Consider the following 9529-nt stretch of genomic DNA (forward strand, 5'->3'; position numbering starts at 1 on the left):
TGTGATCTTGCATTCTGACTAACTTTCAGGCCACTTAAGCTTCAGTTTCTCAATTTTCTCGGATCTCTGGCGTGTATATCCATCGATCTCGATCCCCTGGAGTCCATTCCTTGCTCTAGTGACTTCGGAGTGTTAAATCCATGCTTTTAATACTCTTTTTCAATCAAAGCTCCTTATTACATCCTGAAATAAAAATAAGATTAAATTATAATATTAGGCATTATCGTGTACGTAAAATCAGGCAGTAATCGGGGTCTGATATGCAATATTTGACCCTCAACAAAACGACATACCCTTCTTTCCATTTGCTTTTACCTATCGCCTATTCTTTCACTCTGAATCTACCATTTACATGATAACATCTCATTCTATTCCACTTCTCCCTGTGTTTGCTGTCGAAACCTGAGCAATGGAAACAGAGTAATATAAAAAACATCTCCTTCTGCTTGCGCATCCTCTTTCTCCATAATATCTGAAGTATGAAAACAGGAAGAAATGCATTTTAATCTGGCCGTCGTGTCTCTGTTCTTCTTCATCGAAATCGTACGGCTTGCTCCATGTCCGTCTGTTCGGTAGCTTACATGTCACTGCATGTCTTCTGCCATCTAACATATTACCATTTCCATGAACCCATTTGTGTTGCATGTTGTTGGAATGTCATGGTTTCCCTTTGTCGACATCGTCACTAGATTCTGATGTTCATGGCAATCTCTAGGGCCTCATCCATCTGCCTTCTGCTACTGATATCTTCTCTAATACCCCACTCAGGTATTATATGAATTTTGCTTCAGTTGAAAACCCTCTATTCCACTATTATTATTTTTTCTTCGACGGTGATAAATCTGTTACTCTGTCAACATGTAGAAATATCCTCTGCCGTCTGGGATTGACATCCACCCCCAGCCATCAACTACAGCAACGCCAGAAGAGGTAAGTCACATGGCTCTGTTGAATGTCTGGAGACCATGACATAGTTAGAAGTGAAGCTATGAAATAGAAGTTGATGTCCTGTTCTGGCTTGTTTTAGACACTTGTGGCCCACACGTTTGACATTGATCCTGTAAAGAAATTATGGTGGGCCATTGTATAGGTGCCGACAAGCGAACAGGCTTAATGTTTTCCACACTCTACTTTCATGCTACATATGTGCTCATTGCAAGCCTCTTTCCTTGATAACTATCCCAGTACAAACTGGACATGCATACCTATCATTTCTGATATTATCAGTGCCATGGTTAATAGAGCTGAGACGTACAGTTAACGACCGTGACTGATAAACAGTTCTACTACACAAAGATGGTTACCTATCACTTCTTGTATTATATTTCCAATGGTTAACTGAACATTTGAGACAGCTATCAACCATGTTCAGTTATCTGTTATACGATCTGAACATGGTTACCTATCATGTGTTATATTAGCATTCCCTTGGTTAACTGAACATGAATGAGATAGCTATCAACCATGCTGAGTCTGATTGCACCCAGTTTAAATGCACCTTATATAGAACCTTTCATGTATAACCTAAACCTGAATGTCTGATAAACTGTCCCTCAATGGACAGCTTCTTATCTGTTATGATTTTTCGTAGAACCTGTAGCACTAATATAATAATCTCATTTCAGAAGCTGTAGGATAGAAAAGTTGGACTAAACCTTTCCAAATTTCCTAGACTAGATTTAGATAGTTGGCGCTGAATATTGATATTTTGATGCTGCTGAATCAGTTGAACAGTCGGTGTGTTCTCCAAGAAAACCAAACAGAACATGGATAAACATGGATGGACGGATGAAGAAACGACAGCCTTTGCAGTTGCACTTGCTGCAACAACTACAACAATTGCTGTCGGTGAATATTGTAATAATATTTTATTTAAATCACCCTCAAGATTCGGAGACATTGAAAGAAGGAACCTAATAAATAGCATTATTAGAGCGGGTGACAATGAGTGTGTAGCACAACTCCGCATGAACAAAGCTACATTTTTTAACCTATGCTCATTTTTGAGGGATAAAAATTTACTTCCTGACGGAAAACATGTATCTTTGGAAGAACAACTTGTCATGTTCCTTCACACAGTTGGACATAATGTTAGGAACTGTGTTATTGGGCATCGGTTTATAAGATCTAGAGAAACGGTGAGCCGCTATTTTAGTAAAGCGGTGGATGCTATTGTCGGATTGTATCCAGAGTTCGTGAAACTCTCAGGTGCCGATACACCAATCGATATCCTAGCCAATCCTCACTGGAGTGATTACTTTCAGGTATGGTATAATCAGATTATGCAATATTGCGCAATGTCATATACTTTATCTGTCTTCCTGATTATTCACGGTGAAAATAGGACTGCATTGGTGTAATTGATGGGACTCATATACCGACCTACGTACCGGCACTGGAAAGTGCAACCTACCGTAACAGGAAAAGGGTACTTTCTCAGAACATGTTGGGTGCATGTATATTTGACATGAAGTTCGTATATGTGCTCGCCAGATGGGAGTGATCAGCTTCTGACGCACGCGTCTTACAGAGTACTTTGACACATTCCATTGATCGGTTAACTTTACCTGTGGGTACTGAGTTAATAACTGTCTGACAACCCAAAATTGATAATATGATTTTTCACCAAATTAGATTGACAATTCATCGCAATTAATTGTAGGTAAGTATTACGTAGTTGATGCTGGTTACGCTCATTCACCAGGATTCATGGCTCCTTTCCGGGGTGTACAGTACCACCTCAATGAGTACTGCACAGGCCGCAATCCTTCTAACAAGAAAGAACTATTCAACTATCAGCATGCTCAACTAAGAACGTTATAGAGAGAATTTTTGGGGTATTGAAAGCCCGCTTTCCAATCCTCAAATCAGCTCTACCATACAACCTTCAAACGCAAGTGAAGATAGTGATCGCATGTTGTGTGTTACACAACTTTATTCGTATATCTGGCAGTGATGGGTTGGTAGAAGATGAAATCACATCTACAGATGTTGCTGAGAGTATAGATTTGTATCCATGCAATATGAACGTGACACAGCGGGAGAAGGACGAATGGGCGACATATCAAGACAACATTGCTACTAGGATGTGGAACGAATCTCATCCTGTGAGTTGTACGGCTTGAAATCTGAATTGTAATTTAACTTTTTACAATAGGTAATATCACCACATGACTGTACTATGTTGCGTATACAGACTTTGTGAAAAGATCCCTTTATACTTTTAGATAATTGTAATGATGAATATTCTTATTTCGATATACTATCTTATAAGTTTTTGCGTTTATATATTTCAGCTATTGTAAATTAATGCATCCTCCTGACCTAGATGCTTTGGTTGTACTTATCAGACTAAATCTGCTCATTGTACTATTTTTAGATTATCGAAGTATATAGTGACGACGATATGGATCCAAATAGTGTTCACAACCAAACTACACCAAAGAAAGAGTCTGGACAAGGTCGGTGTAACACACCCAGAAGGACACCACGCAAATATAAATCGAAATTACTTGATGAGAACGTTATGTCAGGTGGTGTTATGCGGTGGACAGACCAAATGGATGACTGTCTCATCGATACATTGATGGATGTGGTTGCGAACGGCCGCAAGAGTGCGAACGGATTTAAAAAGGAAACGTATAAAACGGTTGTGAAAAGTGTTAGGAGGGCACTGGGGATATCAGTTGTGGAGAAGCATGTTGGTAATCGCCTGCGAACACTAAAGAGGTTGTATTTTGAGGTTCGAGACACCTGAACGCGAGTGGGTTCAGTTGGGATGACAACAAGAAGTTAGTTACCGTGCCAGATGACGTATGGGATGATTACATACGGTTGAGATGTTATTTTTTCATTTATCATTTAGATTATCCAAAGCTGGTCCATTGAGGTTTACTAATCAATATATATCTCTCTCTATGAATAGTCACATCCCCATGCCCAACATGTTCGTGGAAAACCGGTAAAAAGGTATGATGACCTCGTGTTCTTATTTGGAAGTGACCGAGCTACTGGACTTCGTGCTACGACTGAAAATATGCATACCCAAAGTGGTACGAGAAAGTCTTGTGATGATGATGTTACACCGACTGCATCAGTTGATCTTAATGATGACACACTTGTTCTGTCAAGTGACGATGTTGGAGATAGTGGACATAACATCCAATGGTCATTTCAAAGTTACGACGGTGCGCATATTGCAACCAGAAGTCCGATTCACAATGGCAACAACTCCACCAACAAGGGCAGCACAACTAGTTCTAGGAAGCGAGCTAGATTGGAACACCCATACGACGTAATTAGCAAAGGGATGAGTGAGGTGGCAGATGCTATCAAGTCTTTAGCACTAACTATACACAAAGGGACAGACGTCATACGTATGGAGCAGATTGTACCTGCACTGGAGTAGATTGATGGCCTCACAAGTAACGAGGTCTTACGCGCAACTAGGATCCTGTCCAAAGATGAAAGCCAATCTGCGTCGTTCCTTTCACTTCCCAAGTCTGTGAGGCTTGACTTTGTGCTGATGATACTTACACCAGATCGGTCTTCGGATTGATCTCTTCTGACTGATCTTTTTATCTACTAATCTTCTCTTTTGGGGTGTTATCTACATATGGCTGATCAGCCGTATGGTTTGCTGGACAATATTTTGGATTTTCTGTTCGGCTAGTGAAGTGTACTAGCTGTTGAAGTGCTGGACAAACTTTTTATTTTTATTCCTGATCACGAGTTTTACTGATAGATATGTGCTGGGAGGCACCTGGATGACTGTAATTTTTTAGATGATAACTGTTACGTTCTTGGATTCAGGCCTGTAGTAAATGCTTACTCCTCACTGCCTGAAAACCCGTATTATCTGCTATTACTTTAAACGTAAGCTTCGTATGACGTACGGGATTTTACTTTTCATATCTGCATAGGATACGTACTAACTATGCATGTCTATTTACTCACACTATTAGGTATGATGTAATTTTCAAGGTTAGCTCAGGTATTCTTTTTACTAAAGAAGGCCATTTTTCATATTGCTAGACTTTGGTTATCTCAGGTTTTCTATACTCTATATTTCCTACAATATTTACGACATATTCATCTGATATTCCCTATATGTGCAAATGCCTAAAAAGTTGTACGTTGTCTTCAACGGACGTCGTCCTGGCATTTACCACAACTGGGAGGAATGCTGTCAGCAAGTGGATGGGTATTCCTGTGCCCGCTTCTGTGGATACAAATCCACGGAAGAGGCATTAGTTCAGTGGAAAGAATATCGCGAGCAGATGGATGTGACAAATGCATCCACACATGAGACGTTGAAAGATCGTGACAGCAGCGAGTCCACGTATGGACCGGGATCTGGGACCGCTCACATGAATCCTCCACCGACTTTCCAGGGACCATCTTTCGACTATCCATCCGCTAGTGGGAACTGCATGTGGGAGGACGTTGATGAAGATTCGACGAATGCACTTTCGGCGTTGATGAAGATTTTCTTTACCTGCCTGGTTCTAATCCTCGCCATTCACCTCATGTCTTCGCGGTGCTGATGGCTGGACGCAGTGGTCGTTTAAGTTGGCAGACTGTGTTGGCTGTCGTGGCTTTTTTTAAAAAGTGTTATGGACAATATTTTGGACGTTGGCATGCATCGTTGAGTTTGATATTAGTTATCTTGACACTGATAGTTGCTTTGCGTGATAGTATGTTTTCGACCATGTGTTGCAATATTAATTGTTGTCTTGCATCGGTTATGCGTTATATGTAACAATGGAGATAATTTGGAACGAATATCACGCAACTGTATGGATGTAATGGTTTGCACTTCCGACACTAATACGCCATAAATTACATGTATGACTCTTTCAGGTATACCAAGATATGTAATATGTCCGTAGAATCTGTTCACATGCTCCAATTTTAAAATCCTAATCCTGTCTGGTGTGAGCATCATCGGATGCCCACATATCAGTTCTTTCAGTCAGCTCATTCACCGTTAATGCGGTCTAGATAGAAGTTATTAGAAATCCAATGGTCTATCTGGACCATCACTACAAGCTTCAGCTATTTCCATTAATAGAGCTGAGACCCTCAACGGTCCTGGTCGTATAAGACCATCACCGGTCCGATGTAGTCACTTATAACTTTCCAAAGATCCATCGTCATTTTGAAAAAACAAACAGGCGTATTAAGTAGATGTATAACTAGAATGGTGGACACCATAAGCCTATTAAGAGATTGATTTGACTACTACATTGTATTACCAAACGATCGGTCACATAGTTAGTGTGTATTACACTCTGAAAGTTTGAAAAAACAAGCATGGGAAAGCAGAATCCCGGTACTACTCCATTGATTAGAAATACATGTAAAGAAGTTATTATGATGTCTTTACAGCCAATTACAGTGTAATTCAGAAAACCAAACATGGCCTAGATTCAAGCAGTAGCGTCCATACATGGTGAACATACATTGGGTCAATCGGGTTACTTGACGAGCTCGACTGGTACGAGCGCACGTCGAATTGATCGACATGAAGTGCACGAGCACTCCATGTGGCCTAACCACTGTCGACAACTGAAGTACGGCTCGGACTCATCGAACACGTCCTTCGTGGTGAAACAACTTTAGCCACCCAAAACAGGGCCTGTTACCGATTGCCTGGACTATACTATAGTCTCAAACACATTCGGATATGAGAAATATGTACACATGACAATCATACAGCATTTAACAATCAATGCAAACATGGAAAATATTTGAATGTATAATGAAACACATATAACATGCCATTATACATATACGTATTCTACATAAACCACGCTATTTAGATTACAACAACTTGAAGGAATTTATGCATATAACTACGGTAGTTGGGAATCCTATCCCAACAACTCTATTAAGTACAATTCATCTAACTACTTCACATACAGTCATTGTGTCACACACTTATACTACACATATCAACATAGACAACATATGTTGATTATAACATATATGTGGATAAATCCTCGCAACAAGGAGTTGTCGCGCACATAACAATTCATGTATTTGCATTCTATAGACATGGCTGACACAAATCATAATTCTATGTCCATTCAGACATTTCAACAAACACATAGACTACACACTTTAACATACATGTATTAGACTAGTTATAACATATATCCTGGTAAGCCCTTTTACAAAGGAGTTGCCACATACACAACGAGCATATATTCATGGTTAATAATCATGGCAAGCACAGATCCAAATTCCATATTCATTTAATCATATCAACAAACACATGGAATACATTATATTCAACATAATTCATATATATGTGTAAAGCGCGGGAAACGTCGTATTTAAGCATGTGATAGCAATCAAGTCAGTCATAAATCATTAACTGACATTGAAAGTCTTGAAAACCATAACTTAAACATTTATAGTTCGCACCTTTCGCCGATAAACCCGTATCGAGCTCAGTTTGAATACTACGTCTTTGTCTACAGCACAACGGCTACCTGAATCACGAAATAAATTAGTTATTTCGTTGATATCTCTATTTGGATTTCTAAAACGAGATTAGGTTTATGATTTCTTACCCAAATCAGAACCAAAACAAGTTGAGTAGCGTAGTAGAGAAGCGAAACAGCGTGTGGAGTTGTGGAAAAAGATCCCAATAACAATCCCCAAGAATCTCTCCTCATTCCTTCCTCTTCTCTCCTTTTCTTTCTCTCTCACCTAGGGTTTCTAAGAAATTCGTATGGATTGGGAGTGAAGGGGTTTAAGGGCTATTTATAAGCCCAGAATCGATGTCAATGGCCCCGGGGCCATGATATACTTAGGTTATAGCCAAATAATGGCTATTTCAATCCAACAGAGCACTTCTGGAGGCCCCTTTTCTGCGTGTGGTCGGACTTAAGCTCCCTGACATTGGATCTAGGTCAAGCTAAGTTTTCGTTTCGATCGGATTTACATATCAACTGTGGCGGACCAGTTTTAGTTTAACGATCACCGGTACTCGATCAGGGCCACAGGTGTACTGACATGTGTTGGAAATTTTTCCTGATCCGAGGGTGTAATTGGGTCAGATTCCGACGGTCAGAATCCTTAGTTTGGCCTGCAAGTGAACCGACTCAATTCACTTAAGTTTTAGTTCATTTTCTAAAGATATTTGTATTTCTCACACACTTCACTCCGGACTCAAGTTGTGTATTTTTTGGTATCATTAGGACTTAATTTTTGAGGTAGATGTCAAGTCCAGTGAGGCAGTCCTAACCGTATGGTTTCGCAGTAACCGAACTTTTGATGTGCGGTCCAGGTCCGATACGAAGTTTCAAGGTGCTCCCGAGAGCAACTGGGTTTTGAGATAGATCCTAGGTTTTAAGATAATATAGTGTTAACGATTTTACATGTTTTGAGTCTTGCAGTTCATATTTAAAGTGGTTCGAGCTAATTCTATTGATTGTTCAGTTTAACACTTAACTAAATCTTGCCCTAATTACGATAGAATAAGGTCCCAGGACGGTTTTACGTCCCTTTCTGACACTTTTAGTTGGTATATTATTTTAATTATTTTTTTGGTAGTTATTCATCAAGTCCACTTCATCTCTACCAAATTTCATTAGATTTCGTATTGTAGAAAAATTCTAAAAATTCCAGAAGCAGCAGCTGTCCAAACTAATAATTTTCAGATAGTTTCCCCAACGACCTATATTTAACTATCTTAACTATTTTATTATATTTTTTACTTATTTTTATATGAAACTAGACTTATCAATCTTCAATCTGGCTTTGAATCACATAAATCGAAGTTATAACGAGGGAGATATGACTTTTCGAAGTTGGATGAAAAGTACAGAAAATAGGGCAGAAAACGGGCCACCCGACCCACTGCGGCCTGCCAAGCCCGCTGGCCGGCGAGGCCTCGCGGAACCGGTGAGGTCCTTGCTAGTCTCTGGACCTTCTGGAGAGGGGTCACCAGTGGGGTGAGGTCCTCTCCCCCCTGGGGGGTGCCGGAAACATGCGCGGCCCACCTCGGGTCCCCCCCGATTTGCATCGTTTGCCTCCCGAGTCCATTTGATGTGTTTTTGGGTCCCCTTTGCAAATCGGAATAAGTTGTTTAACGTGCAATATATGATTTTGGGGTAGGAGAAACTGATTTATCAAAATAACCTATGTATTTTGTGAGATTTCAAAAGGTTAAGGGTCAAAAATTCATTTTATTTATTTAATTACTATTTATAGTAAATTTTAGTTTAAGTATTGTTCTTCATCATCTAAACTTTAGGATTTATGTCTAATATAATAGTACTTAGAAATATTTGGAGAATAAGATGGTAAATGGTGAGATTTTGAAGGAAATGGGTTAAAAAGGGATTTGACGCTTTGGGATTGAGTTTTAAGAAGTTAATAAGGTGTTATGATCGATCCATTGCCCAAGGACGTTTATTTCCAAGTTGGCAAAAATCCGAGATGTTACAATCGAAAAAGCAATACATTCCACTATTTAAGCATTTCATAAAAAACGTGAGCATCCATATCTAACAAA

This window comes from Magnolia sinica, chromosome 6 (assembly GCF_029962835.1).
Source record: "Magnolia sinica isolate HGM2019 chromosome 6, MsV1, whole genome shotgun sequence".
NCBI classification, from domain to species: domain Eukaryota; kingdom Viridiplantae; phylum Streptophyta; class Magnoliopsida; order Magnoliales; family Magnoliaceae; genus Magnolia; species Magnolia sinica.